Raw genomic sequence first — 15,698 nt, 5'->3', positions numbered from 1 at the left:
AGTTGCACAAGCTTCCAAATACACAGCTGGGGGGGTCAGGGGTCACAGGATACATGTAGCTTGAGAAGCTTAGCAATGCAGACATTAGAAGGTGCATCACAGCAGCAAAGCAGGTGGCAGCTGCTCTGTGGGACTCCAGAAAATACTGTGGCCCGCTCTACGCCTTGGGTGGATTTTGGACTTGAATTCCGTTCAGTCAATGATTTTAACTTACTCTCATTCACATGTGTATACTCGTCCTTGGCACTTAATGGGTTAAGTGATTAAGAACATATCAATACCAAAACGTGATATGTGAGTTTATTAAACAACACGTCACAAAGTATTATGTGTATTTAGTGTCACATAGCACATAAAACATAGCATATGGTACAAGTCCATGTTTTGTATCCAAACAGGGCGCTTAATTTCCTGGCCTCCAGGGGTTCAAGGAAAGTCACATCCAGTTCATTGGCCTCAAAGCAGCTAAACAGTCCTAAAGGGTCGACGTGTAAATACGTTTCGGCGTGATGTTAATTAACCGCCTTCCTCAGGTCCTCAAATTCTTTAGACCCATTGGCTGCCATCTGGGTGCAAAGTTAAAGTATGGGCGATGTCTTCAGTGTAACTGCAATAAACTCCAAGGTCTGATTACAATGAATCTGAAAGTAATCTAATAGCCCAATATTGGGGGAGAGTCTGTGTGGCTCCCATATCCCACTCAACATGGATGACGGATATGAGATGCCGATAGGCAGTGAGTGAAAGACTTTCAGTCACTGCATACTGGCATCTCATATCCTTATTATACTATGTGCTACTACATACACTATGTGCTACTACTTACTGAACTCACATATAACGCATTAGTATCGATGTGCTCTTAATCACTGTTTGCTATGTCTGTGCCTTATTTTAGTTACATCATCTGTTCTTGAATAAAATGAAAACTCATGGGCAATAGAGACATAAACACTAGGCTGATTGCCTTGATTTATACATTTGAATGTGAACAAGACAGAAATTCTATGACAAGACAGGAGGCGAGCATCCTGCTATTCTTTCTTTATTGCTGGCCATCCAGCATGTCAACACTCTAAACATTTAAACAGACTTTTTTCTGTTTAGAACATCAAGAAAGAAACAATACTAAGTTTAAAGGTCTAAACTGACGTCTCTTGTTCTCCCAGCACAAGTCCCGTGAGCCTCCCCCCTGGTAGTCCTGAGGCATCACTGTTCCACCTATAAGGTGTCAGCTCCCAGTATAAACTCCCTCTGCTCCAGGTTCTTTGCTCTTTCTTTTTGCTGCCTACTTCAGATAAGTGCTTTCTCTCTCTCTCGTAATGTCCATATATTGAGTGCGTTAAGCATAGCGGTGAGCGCGCTCTAACATTATTCTGAATAAGCGCGGCAAAATATACATTCTGTGCCTCAGACGGACACGTTGAGTGCCGTCAGCAGTTGTAATGAATATTGGTGATGTGCGCCCGCGGCTGCAGCCCCGGTCACACGAATAAAGTGTACCTCATTTTTCTCCGGTCGGGGCCGGAGCCACGAGCGAACGCGCTGGTGTCAGGCTCCGCGCAGTAGTAGACGCGTGTGAGGAGGCGCACATGATGCCATGGGGGAGCGGGGAGCTGCCAAGCTTCCCCAGCATCCCAGGGGCCACTGGCATCCTTCGCGCAGTGATAGCAGGCGAACGCAAACTCATAAAAACATTTAAAGAAAACAGAACATTTGTTGCGCTGAGCGTGGCAAGGACACCACGCTCCTTTCTTTAATTTGTATACGTGTGTACACAGAAAGCCTGCAGCCCATTCAAGATGCTGCTATAGGTATTGAGCCATCTTCAGCTGACAAAAGACCGTTGGCTTTGCCAACCACAGGAAATCATGGCTCACTATGACGAGAATCACTCCACAACACCTGAATACAGTGAGGAGGATTGGGGTGAGATGCCCTCACAGCAAGACAATGAGCTATCTCTTAGCTTCAAAAAGGTGTTAGGGGACTCGCTGTCTCAGGCAGTCTCAGAAGGAAATCAGCCAATAGTGCAAAGATTAGACATGCTAGAGGCATGGATGACGCAGAGTGATCATAAGTCCTCCAGAAAGAGATGAGCCCGGAGAAGGTAAGTCGGCTGGATACCACCGAGATGGGGTGAACAGGGGTGTAAAGCTCGGAAGAGAATCAACATTTTGACCCCTCCGAACAAGGAAAGGAGGGTAGATCCAGACCCCCAAAGAGCAGAAGACCCAGTCACAAGACTTAAAAAGGCCCTCCTGGCGAAGACAACAGAATGACAGAGTAGACCCCCTGGGGTGAACAATTCAGGGGACATGGATGAGGGCTACCCGCCCGATGATGAAGGGGGAGAGGAGGAAGATAACCCCAGAGATCTCCCAATAGAAGCACACACCCTCAAGGAAGAAGAAGACATGAATGACATGTTCGCCCCGAGGCCATCAGGCATCCGAATTCCTCAGAGTGGGTGCCCTCCCCTAGAGTAGCACTTTACATGGTACAGCACATAAGGAGACCTCTAGACAAAGAAGTACGCACTCGAATGAGGGTGGAGTGCCCGAGTCCAGAATAGCCAGCCAAACTAGCGGACACCCCGGACCTCGACCCCAACATGGTCTCTTTTGTGACTAAATCATCTAGAGATAAGGGAAGGAGTAGGCCGAGCATGGAGGGGTTGCCAAGACAAGGTCTTTGACCTAGCTGGCCTGCTGGCAAAGATTATGGACTTAGCGGAAAAGGCCTGTACAGCAGGACGCCAGCTGGCCCATAGAGCTGGGGGTGGCCCAACAGTACTTTAAGATGAGTAGCAGCACCCGTGAAATGGATGGGGATGCAGATTAATACTCTTGCATCAAATCAATAATGACAACTCGATAGTTTGGCAAAGGGAGTCAGTTTAATGACAAGTACGAAAAACAGGGAGTTATGAATATCAGCAGTCGCTAGATCTTCCTTCTCACTTCAACTCCACTTAATTTCATAAAAACACATCATCTATACTAAAAACTCGTCATCACTGATCTATAATATCTCAAAAATTAGCATGCAACTTGATTGGTTCTAGGAAGGTAACTTTAATATAGGTGCTATATCTGTATATGGTAACGAAGTTAGGGGATTGGATAAACAGTGTCAGGTAGGGCATCTAAGCCCTTCCTTCAAAATGGCTACTGAAGACGTCACTAAAAGTACGACGTCTCATTGGTTCTGTTAATTATAGGACCCTAGATTACTTGGTCCACTATGATTGGGTTGGCATCAACCCCACTTATGCACTTCCACTAGTTTAGCAGCATTCAGAATAGCCGGCCAGGTGCAGGGAGTTCGTCTGCACCCCCAGCCTCCCTCCAATTATTCCAACAATCAATCATCACTTCAGTGGTCATGTGACAATTATTTCTTTGTATTTTGGCCTTGAGGCTGCTTCTTGGTCTTGAAAAGTTAAGGCGTCTGGGAATGGCACAAGTCCATGCGTAGGTGTAAAAGTTCCATGCCTTCTGCTTGCTTGGTCACGTGATTTTGACATTGTGAAATTGTCTTATTCTCCATGTAATTTGTGTATTTGATTTAATTCTACCAGCCATCTGCCATCTGTGGCTTATCTTGACCTTCCAGAATAGGATACTCTGTTCTTCTCTTCATTAATTGTAACTACTGAGGGTCTATTTCAGCTGATAAGACCTTGGCTTCTTGGCATGACTTGCGTTCCTCTGTCTTTAATTCTCGATTTTCTTGCTGCGAGGCTCTTCTCTTGAGACCTTTAATAACCTTTAGTTGATTCTGCTCTTATGCATAGTGGAAGTATACTTGTATAAAGTGCTCCTTTTGAGATAGATATGAATAGGTGGTGCTTACTGCAATCTATTTTACTACTAAGCTTAAGCAAGCCTCACGATTTTCTTAGCTTCTAGCGGTTACTGTGCATATGTACACGTGTAAACTGGTTGAATATCTTCATCATGCTCATGGCATAAGTTTCTAACGTTTTACAGCACGTATTTCACTTTAGATTTGGGATGTCACTTATCCATGGTGTTTCGTCTCTTTTCATCATTGAAAGGTCGTCATATCTTCTATATGTGAGTCAGTCCGGGTTCTTGTGACGTCATCATTTGTCTTTTTTTAGTATCTTTTTTTGCTTCTTCAGGTATTGCATTTCGACAATCGTCATTCTGTCTCATTTGTCGATATTGTTTTCTCAATGGGTACCTCACTGTCCAGGTTTTCTTAGGTGTCGGTACTTCAATAAGTGCTGTCAGTCGAATAGGTACTGGACAGAGCCCCACTGCAGCTCTCTGCTGGTTTATTTGCTCAGCATACGTCACATATTTCTGCGTGAACGGTCCTGGCACTTCAAAGTGGGCGGTAGGGGTGCAAATCGTGCTTGGGACCTCCTCCACACTCCCCCCTCTGGGCGATTTATCAACCACTTTCACTTCTTCTTTTGTATCTACCTTTTCTTTATCATCCGGATCCATTTCTATTTCATCTTCTGGGTCCATACATTGAGGTCTGAAGAAGTGTCTCTTTGGAATCCCTATCTTTATGACTCCCTTCAAGCTTCCTGCTGTTCTCACGTGCTCATCTTTGTTCAATGTCATTAGTTGACATTGTCCACTTGGGCTGCAATAGATCCATCTTCCCACATAGTTTTTGTGTTTCCTTGGATATTTAAACTTTGTTTCTTCTGGTGCATGAATGCTAGCTTTCACAAAGTCTCTTATTTCTTCATCAGTCAGGTCCTTGGGCTTCCATCCTGGTTCGACATCAATCATGATCTTCATCCCTATGACCTTTTTCGCAGTTTTCTGGCACTGAGAAATTATTATCTTGATAACACAGAATCCGAGCAATATCATCACTAGCAGGGCTCTTAGGAATTTGAATGCAACAACTGCAATCCATTGTAGAACCCATGAAAATAGTGATCCAAACCAGCTGTCATCATCAACTTCGCCAGCTTTGTCGATCATTTGATTCTGTAGTTTCGTCAGCATACCTATGGCCTCTGTTAAGGTTCCATTTTCTTCGTCATAAAATGGTATAAATGTGCAACATGATTCTCCGATTTTTGCACAAACTCCTCCATCCATAGTTGTGATCATGTCAAGGACATATCTGTTCTGTAGAGTCATCAGTCGAATTACCCTTAGTTCTTCTCTGATTGCATTGAATATTTGTATAGTTGTGTTGATGGTCTGCAGTAACGCTCATCTGGTTATCTGCAACCATTTAGTATTTGCTCCAACCTGGACTCTTGGCATGAAAATTGTCATGAACACTGATGAGGTAAGGCTAAACAGCCTGTGTTAATACGGGATTGAATGGAAATCTTCTTCTGATTTGGCAGAAAAGTAATTCTCTCTCTTAACTCGTCTCCTCAGTTCCACAGATCTCTTCTTCCTCAGGTGATCCTCTGCTTTCGTGAAACTGTCAAGATTCAGATCACTTTTTGGAATCACCATGCTGGAACATGGACATTCACTATGGTGCATATACCTCCCCAATTCTACGGCAGCCTGATATATGCTTTGGATCCACATGCCCAATAATTATCCATGATCACTGCAGTACTGCGTATCATTCCTGGAGCATCAAAGACTCGGCCACAATTCTGATTCTCTCCCATTTTTCTTGTACCATTATTCCTGAAACAGAATTTTGGGCTCTCCAATGGCACTATCTGCAGAGGTCCTCCCCTGTCTTCGACCCATGTCAATAGTTTTGCAAGTTATAGCCATAATGGCTTGCTTCCATTTCGCACTATGTTGATGGTGGGCTCGTAATGACCGAAGACCATCCATGCTCTGCAAATCACTACTCCTTTCTCCCATCCGTCTGGTGAAAGCACTGTTCCCCAAATGTGCATTTGGCCTCTGTTTTTCCACTTTTGAGCTTCATCTGGAGTCTTTCCTTGAACATTCAGCTTCTGATTTGCTTCTCTTCTGATCTCTGCTCCTTTGACTCCAGGCTTTTCATATCTGATCACAATGTGCTTTGTCTTCCCATTGTTTCTTGTCTTTATGTTCTGGACATAATTGTCTTCATTTGGATTTGTTGCTTCAGTTGCCCATTTGAGTGAAGCATCACTTCTCATGAACTGGCCTCTAGTCTTGCACATTGTTACGTGTGATAGTGCGCTGTCTGGACATCAATTTCCACAGCTACGAAGATCTGTGACTTCCCCATGCTGTACGGCAAAAGTGCACAAACAAAGCATTCCTCCCCTGAATTTCGTCATCCAACTTATTTCATGTGTTGGTACCAGATGTTATTTCCCAAGTGTGCTGTGCTGTCCAGGTAGTCGTTTAGTTCATTATTATCATCTTGTATCCTTCTCTTTATTCTCAAGGTTTTCATGTAGTTTTCTATCATCACATCCTTAATAGCGTCCATGTAGCTTCTTCTCACTGGAGGATTCTCAGTCACCTCCATCCATGGTTCAGGCCTCTTCATCTGTACCGATGCAGTGGGCGACAGTCTGGCAAGTCTTTCCTTGATCTCTTGCATCCTTTTTCTTTTGGCTATAAATGTCCATATCCACTCTTCTATTGGTCCAGTATATGGCTGTATTGTAGAACTTGTACTTGTCCCCTTCATTGGATCGTGTGTGCTGTCAATGCTGTCTCTGTTTGTCTGTTCTCCAACTCCTTTGGTTTCTTTCTGTCTTTTTACTTTGCTTATAGTGGAACTTCTCATAGTAGGTATTTCTAGCTTCTCCCTTCTTTGGCCTGTTGTTCTGCAGTTATTGACACTAGACCTGGTGAATGTGCATTCAGTGTTTGCGTGTATGTGTTTTTCATTACTCTTTTCTCATGCTTGCTCTGACGACTCTGTCTCCGGCTTTTCAATTTGTTTGTTACCACAAGTGAGTGTGTGTCATTACTCATTACATCCATTTCAAGTTCACTAATTCTGCTATCGACTTTCTAGGGACTGGAATGACTATGTAACGTCTGGATGCCTTTTTGGGTTTCATGCTTACATCATTAGGTGAGTGCACTGGAATTGAACCGCTTTGTGCACCAATAGAAAATGCAGTTTGAATCGTTAGTGATAGTAAAACAATTATGAATATAATACATAGGTATATTACTCCACGATACGTCAATCTACAGCACTTAGTTGTGGTGCAGTATGGACGCCTCTCCTCTTGAGGGCTGACAACATTGCTTCTTAAGCTGCCCATCTCGATCATTTTAAGGAAAGAAAACTAATAGTTTAATACAATCTAGACAATATTGTTGTATCTAGATTCTGCCGTTTCTGCTCGTAGGTTTCATGTATTGGAACAAGTGTCCTTCTTTGCCTGGATTGTCTTTTGCTTCTGGAAACAGTTCTCTTTTCTGAATATAACAATGTCAACATAAGGAAATAAGTTCAGCAAGTCTCTTATTGTGCATGTTGAAAATAAACAAGCTCCCAATCAATGCCTCTTATCTGTTTCACTCCCAAAGATATGTTGCTTTTCAGTCAGCAAAAGTGTATTCTCTGTCAACACTTCCTCGATCTGTCCCTCGGCGGAAAGTTTACAGTCTTCTCCGTAAATTCTGATGATGATTAGAAAGTTCAACTTGCATTGCAATACCATGCAGGAGCGTGCTCATCTGCGTAGAGTTTGCTGGGTCTCTGATGAAAGTGAGGACATCACACTGGCAGGCCTCCCACAAGTTCTAGAAAGTCCTCAATTAGGCGAAAGAAGACATTGCTCGCCAATCTGCTATCTTCTGGTGACATGGACATTTGTCTTGTCCTTGCTGCACTATGGGCAGGTTCTGTGATTTCGATGAGCTTCAAGAGCAACCTGAATTATGAATCCACTCAGGATTATGCTCCAACGTTCTGTGTTTGCTATATCTCAAAAAAATGTCAAGACGTCGGTGCGTCTCCCAACAAGATCTGGATAGTCTTCAATTAAGTGAAAGAATAACACGGCAACAAGCCTATTCGCTGCTTCTTCTGCTTGGGACATTTGGTTTGTCCTCACTGTACTCTGGAAGCAGGAGGAACTGCTCAGTAATCACAATGAGCAGCCTCCTTATTGTCTTTTCATTTTCAGGGTCTTGAAGAAATTCAGTGATGCTAGTGAGTCCTCCCACTAACGACAGGTATGATCTCAGCACTAACTCGAAGTATGTTAAAATGTCCTTAGTGACGTCACTACTGTGGGACACCATAAGTGAGTCCAAATAAGGTTCTGGTGTGGAAGGAATCTGGATACTGTATTTTCTTCCAGTTTGTTGGTCCTCAATCAAAATTTGGCATATCCTTTTCTTATCAAGGCTTCAGTGTGCCTCAGTCCGAAGTTCAAAGTCAACAGGCTATGTTGTGGCTTATACGTGCAAGTTTTCTTATTCACCCTGTAACTAGGATGCAAAGACTGTCCTTCGTTTTTGTCCTTATCCCCTTTTTTGCTCAGAGGAAGTGTCCAATTTAAGCCACAATTTGCAAAAAGTTCTTTATCTTTGTCTTGCTGGTCATGCGTCCTTCTTCCTCGTCATGGATCTCGTCTGCACGTGATGTGGTTCTTCCCCATTGTTTGTAGTCACTACACATTGGGGTGCGGGCAGGGGGCCTTCTCCGATGTATGGCTTGATATCACCCAGAAATGTCCAAGCTCTTTTTCCCTGTAGTTTGACTGCAGAGGGAGTGACGTCCTCCACTCTGAAGGGACCGTTGAACCTTGGCTCGTCCCACTTCTTTCTCGTGTGGTTTCTCACCAGGACCGTGTGCCCAGGAAATATGGTTGGAACACATAAACCCTGAACTTGGTATGTTGTAGTATCTCCTTCTGTGTTCTGTGCTGCCCCACACCCTTTTTGTCGTCGCTGCAGCTGTCCTGAAATTACAGTAAGACAGGATGTCATACAATTCAAGTAATTTTGCATTTCAGACCCTAAAACCTTCTCTGTTGGCTGAGCATCACATCTAGCTATATCTTGGGGTGTCAGTGGCATGTGCATCCTTCTGCCTGTTATGATCTTGTGCAGCGTAAGGTGATGGTCAGAACCAGACTGTTTCCCGAGTGCATATAGTGCAAATGGAAGGCAGTGTAGCCATCCCTTCTTTAGAGTAAGTTTCAACCTGGCTATCCTTTCCTTTAACAAACCATTGAGCTTCTCACAGATCCCGTTACCTTGAGGATGATACGCCGAAGAGAACTTGTGCTTTATACCAAGCAACAAACTAATCTGTTCAAAGACTGCGTTAACAAAGTGAGTCCCATTATCTGATCTTAGAACCTCACATACTCCCGATCTGGGAAAAACCTCTCTTACCAAAAATGTGGCCGCACAGGTAGAGTCTGGGTATGTACATGGACCTGCTTTGAGCCATCTAGAGAATGGACACACCACAACAATTAGGTACCTGTACCTGTTACATACTTGAATCATATCGACATAATCAACATGCAAATACTGAAAAGATCCATTGGGCCTTGGGATGACTCCTCTAATTACTCGTAGTGTGTGCCCAGTCGTGAACTGTTGGCAGATTATACAGTTCACCATAAAAAATGCAACGTGCTCTGCTAAGTTCGGTATAAACCAGTCTTCAGCAAGTGTTGCTGCTAGATTCTCTTTTGTCATGTGTGCTGGATAATGCAATTGTTCCAGTGAAATCTTCAATAGGGCTATAGGCATCACCGGTTTACCAGTGCTGTCTTGTTACCACAAGCTCTCGGAGGGGTTTAAAGAACACCCTCGAGGCTTCCAAAGAGTCTTTTCCTCCTGTGGTGCCTCCCCTTGGAGTTCCATTAATTGGGTTTTCTCCATGTGGTTATAACTGTCAGGTTCACTTTGTGCAACAATCATTCTCTCATGCATATCAGTTATTTCCGCATCCATTATAGCTTCGTTTTTGGTCGACACACGCTTGGCTTCTGTGTCTGCTGCTTGATTCCCTCTTGAGACAAAGACTGTCCCTTTGGTGTGGGCAGCACATTTCACAACCGCTATGCCCACTGGGAGCTGTAGTGCCTTAATGAGTCTTTCCAACAGGGCTGCGTGCTGCACTGGTGTGCCATCCGCTCGAAGGTAGCCCCTCCTTTCCCAGCGCGCTAAGTCTGCATGCACTGCTGATGTCACATAGGCAGAGTCACTGTAAACTGTTACTTCCTGGTCTGCATGACTTTTGAGTGCGAGTATCAACGCCAATAATTCTGCAGCATGTGCTGAATAATAAGATGTTAATTGTGCACTAATAAGTACTCAAAACTCTCCATTTGCCATGTGCTTCATCACAGTGTTGCCTGTATATCTTTGTCCATAATTTTGATCGATTCTGGAAGAACCGTCAACGAAGACAATTGCCCCTTCTGCCAATGCATTTTCTTTCACTCTGGGAATCTCATCATAGACTTCTTCATAATTTGCGCAGTCATGGATTGGCTCTCCTTCAGTGATTGGTTCTGCTATAAACATAGCTGGGTTCACTATTTTTCATAGAATTATCTTAATCGATGGATTTGATATGATCACTTCATATGCAGAAGCTCTCTGCGATGTCAATGTGCCTTTTGGTTTTTCTAGAATAGCAAATAGTGCGTGCTCGATGAACAACGTCATTGAGCATCCCATCACAATGGTTGTAGCTTTCGCTATGGTGAACGCTGCGGCAGCTAAACTTTGTTCACACAGGAAGTGACCCCTCATCACTGGGTCTAAATTCCCACTGTAGTATGCCAGGGGCTTGTACCCCAATTTGGTTCTCTGTGTGAATACTGCTGTCATGACACTGCCATTCTTGTGTGCCAACAGGTAGAATTCCTCGGCATAATTGGGAATTCCTAAAACTGGTGCCGTGCAAATGGCCCTTTTTAGTTCACTAAATCCTTCTTCCATAGTGTCAGCCCATTCCATTTTTTCTTTCATCCCTTGTGCCTTCTTTAGGGCTTGTAACAAGGGCTTGGTATATGAGCTGTAGTGAAAGACCCATGCCCTGACATAATTGCATAATTCAAGAAAACTCTGCATCTGTTTTATCGTGTTTGGATTGGCTGTGTTCAATATGGCTTCAGCCCTTTCAGGGGTAACCCTGTTCCCCTCATGTGATATCAGCTGGCCTATGTACAGCACTTCTTGTTGACAGTATTGTAACTTCTCTTTGTCAACTTTATATCCTTTCTCAGCCAATACAGTCAATAGCTGAATAGAATCGTGTCTGCACTTTTCTTCTGTTGTGCTGCAAATTAAGATGTCGTCTACATATTGCTACAAAACACTCTCTAGTACAATATTGCTTAAGTCCATCTGCAGGACTTTGTTGAAAATTGAAGGAGACTCACAGTACCCTTGATTCCTCATGAGGGTCTGGTGCCACTTATAGGATAGAACACATCAGGTTTCCCAGTGAGCTGTCCTAATCCATATATAACTTTGTCCCATACTGCGTCCATCACCAGTGTTTGCTCTTATTCCAGTGTTAAATGCCTGTCCTGCACTTGTTGTCTGTGACAGTTGAATTGGCAACTGTTTCGACTTTCCTTGTGGAAAATATATCAAGTTCTGAGGTTGCAAGCTTTGCTGTGCTCCTGGCGCTTACTGTTGCACTGTTTCATTTTGTGCAACTTCATTTCCACCCTGCTGTAAAAACACAGGTGGGTTCACCGTTCCTATTCTAGTTCCTTGATCGGTTTGCACCATGCCTAGACTTCTGTATGTGCGTGTTAGATGCCCTGTTATCCCACTTGTCCAACATATAGGTGGTGGTCTGATCATTTGCCCATTTGGCATATCCTGAGTGCCATTTTGCATGTTTTAAAAACCTCCTTGATTACTTTGGAAACCTCCCTGATTACTCTGCCATCCTCTTCCTCAAAAGCCTCTCCCTCTGGGGTAAAAACCATTACTGCCCTGATTAACCTGCTGTTGATTATTGACCTGCTGTATGTTCAATCAGTCCGTGCTAGTTATCATCGCCCCTTCAATGGCATATTTTGACTAATTTTGCCTCTCCAGCTTTTCGTGCAGCCTAGTTTTTGCAAAAAGTTTCTTGCAGCAGCCTGCAATAGTGAGCTATGGTCAACTGTATTTCAGTCCACTGTTTGGCCTCGATCCCTATCAATTTCTTGAGCTGCTTCTGTACCTGATATGGTAGCCCTTGGCATAGTATATGGTAAAACACGGGTATAGAATTCCCCCAAGATTCCCGTGTTTCAAGTAGCCACGCGTCTTGGAAATTCTGGATGTAAAGCAAAGGATCCTCTGACTCCTTCATTTTATGTGTCATTATAGCTCCCATGTCAGAAGTATTCAGGTATAGCAATCATAATGATTTCCATACTGCCGCTCTGCAATTGTTCAATGGAGCTCCATCATGCGCAGTATTAACTGTAGTCACGCCAGGATAACCTGCTCGTGTCCACACATTGTCAGCTCTATCACCAAGTATGGCGATTAAAAGACCCTTGATATCCCCTATAGCTAACATGTCCCCTCCCGTCATTTTTTCTAGCTCGTGTATCCATTTTCCAGCTCCTGATGTTAACATTGGAAGCTTATTTTGCAGATGTTCTCGTCAGGGTATATATTGTGGCCTCGTTTCTCCTTTCTCGAGCAATGGGAATTGTAATACATGGCACTCTTTTTCTTCCCTCATAATTTTTCTATCCACTGCAGGGGTAATATTCCTGCAGCGCCGTAGACCTGGTAACGTCCTTAGTCTGCTCACATAGGGTGGTGAAAACACCCCACTCTGACCATAAAATACTCCTTTGTGTCGGTCTGATTGTGTGGCTGACTCTGATGCCTTAGGTGCAGACTCGCTAGAATCTGACCATCTTATTCCCTTTCCCCTCGAGAAGTGTTTTTCGCATCTTCTCTCGTCTTCCTTTTTCTTCATAATCCTCTCTTTCTGCATCTGATATTTTCTGTGCCCAATTCATGTAACGCCTCTCCTCTTCCTCATTCCTATTTAGTGTCAACCTATCTAGGGAAAGCTCTCTATTTCTGCTACTTCTGGGGGCGTCCTCAGTGTCATAGAACTGAGTGCTCTCAAGACGTTTGTCCTCTCCTCTCCCTTGGGGTACCTGTTGTAGCCCAATTTCATTGTTTTCCCGATGCTTCTGGTGCCAAAGTCATCTTCAATATTTGCCCTAGACGTGCCTGGTACTGAATCGTACTCAGGAAATAATTCTTCTTTGTCCTCCCAGTTTGCCACTGGATCAGGTTTTTTAACCTCTCTTTCCAGATATTCAAGATCCTGTGCTCTCTGTCTTCGCTTACGTTCTATGTCGTCATCGAACTCTCTGAGCTTCGTCGCTTCCTCTCTGACCCTATCTTCTTTCTGTTTCTTTGCATCTCTACGTTCATTTGCCCTTTGTATTTCCTCATCCCTTCGTCTCTTTATTCTCTTCTCTCGTATCTTTTGTTTTCTTCCTCTATCCTTCGTTGTTCCTGCCTGTCCTGATCATTACCTGCTCTTGGCTTATGATCGCGTTTCCTTTCTTGCTCTTCACGATACAACTGCTCCCGTATTTGTGTATCTTTTTTCCTGATTTGTCTGCCTCTCCCTTTTGACTCACGTCCTCAAGGCTTTTACCATTGAGTTTCAATAGAATCTGACCTCCCATCCATTCGTTCTGTGTGAATGCCATCTCATCAGTTCTATCATCATCTCCTTTCCATCTCTTTCCCTCTCCACTCATATCTAGAGATGTACTTGCTTGTGCTTGATCTCCTTTTTCTTTCTCACATCTCTCCTTGTCCCTCGGGACTTTGGAGGTGATATCTCTATCTCTGTCTTTGTCTGGGTTTTCGTCACTACTTTGCATTGGTGACTTATATGCCGGGTTGCTATATCCCGTGGCTGCTTTAGGTTACCTCAACAGATATAATCCTTCGTCTTTACTGGTTTCGCTCTTTGTTTCAGACGGGGCGAGTGGCACAGAAGGCGTTTCACCCCCCTCTGTGCATATGTTAAGTATCCAATCTAACGGTGGCTACCCTCCTTATCCTCTTGGTACATCTTCCAAAGCTCTGGACTAGCTAGGCATTTATCTAACTTGTTGCCAGTGTACGTGGTGTACAAATATGATGTCATGTGTTGCAGGACCGTTTTAGATAGCGATCCATCCTGGGGCCATGTCATAAACATTTTGTGAGCGGGTCCTTTAACCCATTCTGCACTGTACTTCTTCAGTTTAGGTTCATGTTTTGGCAACTGCTTGCACAAGTGTACTAACGGTGTGATATCTTCCATGCTTAAAATGTAGCTATCTCCTTCTTACACAACACTTTATTACGTTTTACATTTCTTAAACACAACCAATAATATGAGAGAGCACCAATCGTCACAAGCTCCAATCCCATTGTTTCACCCAAAAAATTTACTTTTATCTTTTCAAACAACAACCATCAATTTATGTCATACAACATCCTAGCTATCCAATTGCATAATTTTCATGCTGTTTCTCCCAAAGATGTTCTTACCCTGTGACGTCAGCTAGAAGAAAAAAAATAAGACAGACGTGACAGACTAGACAGACTCCGGCCGGCTTACACATATCTCATGCCCCTATTATTTACTCCGACATGGAGTGTAAGCCCATTTCCTTCAGACCGCCTCTTTCATCGATTCTGGTCTCCTACTGGCCCTATTCATTAAGGGCTTTAAATGCAGGCTTATACAGCTACTGCAAGGAGTGAGTAGCTCAAAAACCCCTGCAATCCGCGGCGCAGAGTCGGTGCAGAGTCTCGTGAGTCAATGGAAGCACCTTGTTCTACTTTCCTGCTGAACATTTGGACTGTGTGCTGTTAGTTCATTCTCTATTTTACAACTAATGGGATGAGTGAGTAGCTCAAAAACCCCTGCAACCCACAGAGCAGCGCGGAGTCGGTGCAGAGTCTCGTGAGTCTCTGGAAGCACCTTGTTCTACTGTCCTGCTGAACATTTGGACTGTGTGCTGTTAGTCTGTGAAAACAAAATCAAAATATCGAGGCTGAGTACCTCAAAAGGAAATACACCGAACACGGGTTACAAAGGAACATACACAGATCTTTTTATTTTATACTGAACAGTTACAGAAAAAAAAGGTAACAGATAGCTATCGGCCCTCAGTACATTACAACGAACTTCAGCGTGGTTCAGTGTGCTTAGTGAGAGACGTGGTACATTAGAATTCGTTGCTCTTTTATACCATTTGCGAACATGATGTCCAACCCTACTTCGGGTTAATATTCCTTTAATACATTACTGATCTAGGGTTCATGCCGAGTTCATACCACTATATGCATAGGGATTGCCTTTAATACATTCGCCAACAAGCCTACATGCTAAAAGTGTATTTTAGGATTTCTCATAAAGGTCTTCTCAAACATTAATACAATGTAGTTAAACAAGTGTTCTTAGTTAAGTATTTGGATACATTGTTCTTAACATATGCTCGTGGATTAGTTTCATTGCACGAGTAATCCTTTACACACAGGTCAGCGAAGGACAAGGTCTCAGTTCACGACCCCAACAAGTGGCCTGCAGGCAAGTTACATATTAATTACACACAGAGGTCAAGACGGCCATGTTGTATTTCAGAATGACATCGTCCACCATTTTAACTCACAGGGTGACTTTACAGAGAGAACCTAAAATGGCGGATTGACCTAAAATGGCGGTTTATATTGATTGTAAGGTCAGGACCTTGCAACACGGATTCCTTCTCAAGAGCCTTATAAGCAGCTTAGCGTAGGCCAATATAG

This window comes from Ambystoma mexicanum, chromosome 6p (genome assembly GCF_040938575.1).
Source record: "Ambystoma mexicanum isolate Mex_15411 chromosome 6p, UKY_AmexF1_1, whole genome shotgun sequence".
Lineage (NCBI taxonomy): Eukaryota > Metazoa > Chordata > Amphibia > Caudata > Ambystomatidae > Ambystoma > Ambystoma mexicanum.
This window is presented reverse-complemented; position numbering follows the sequence as displayed.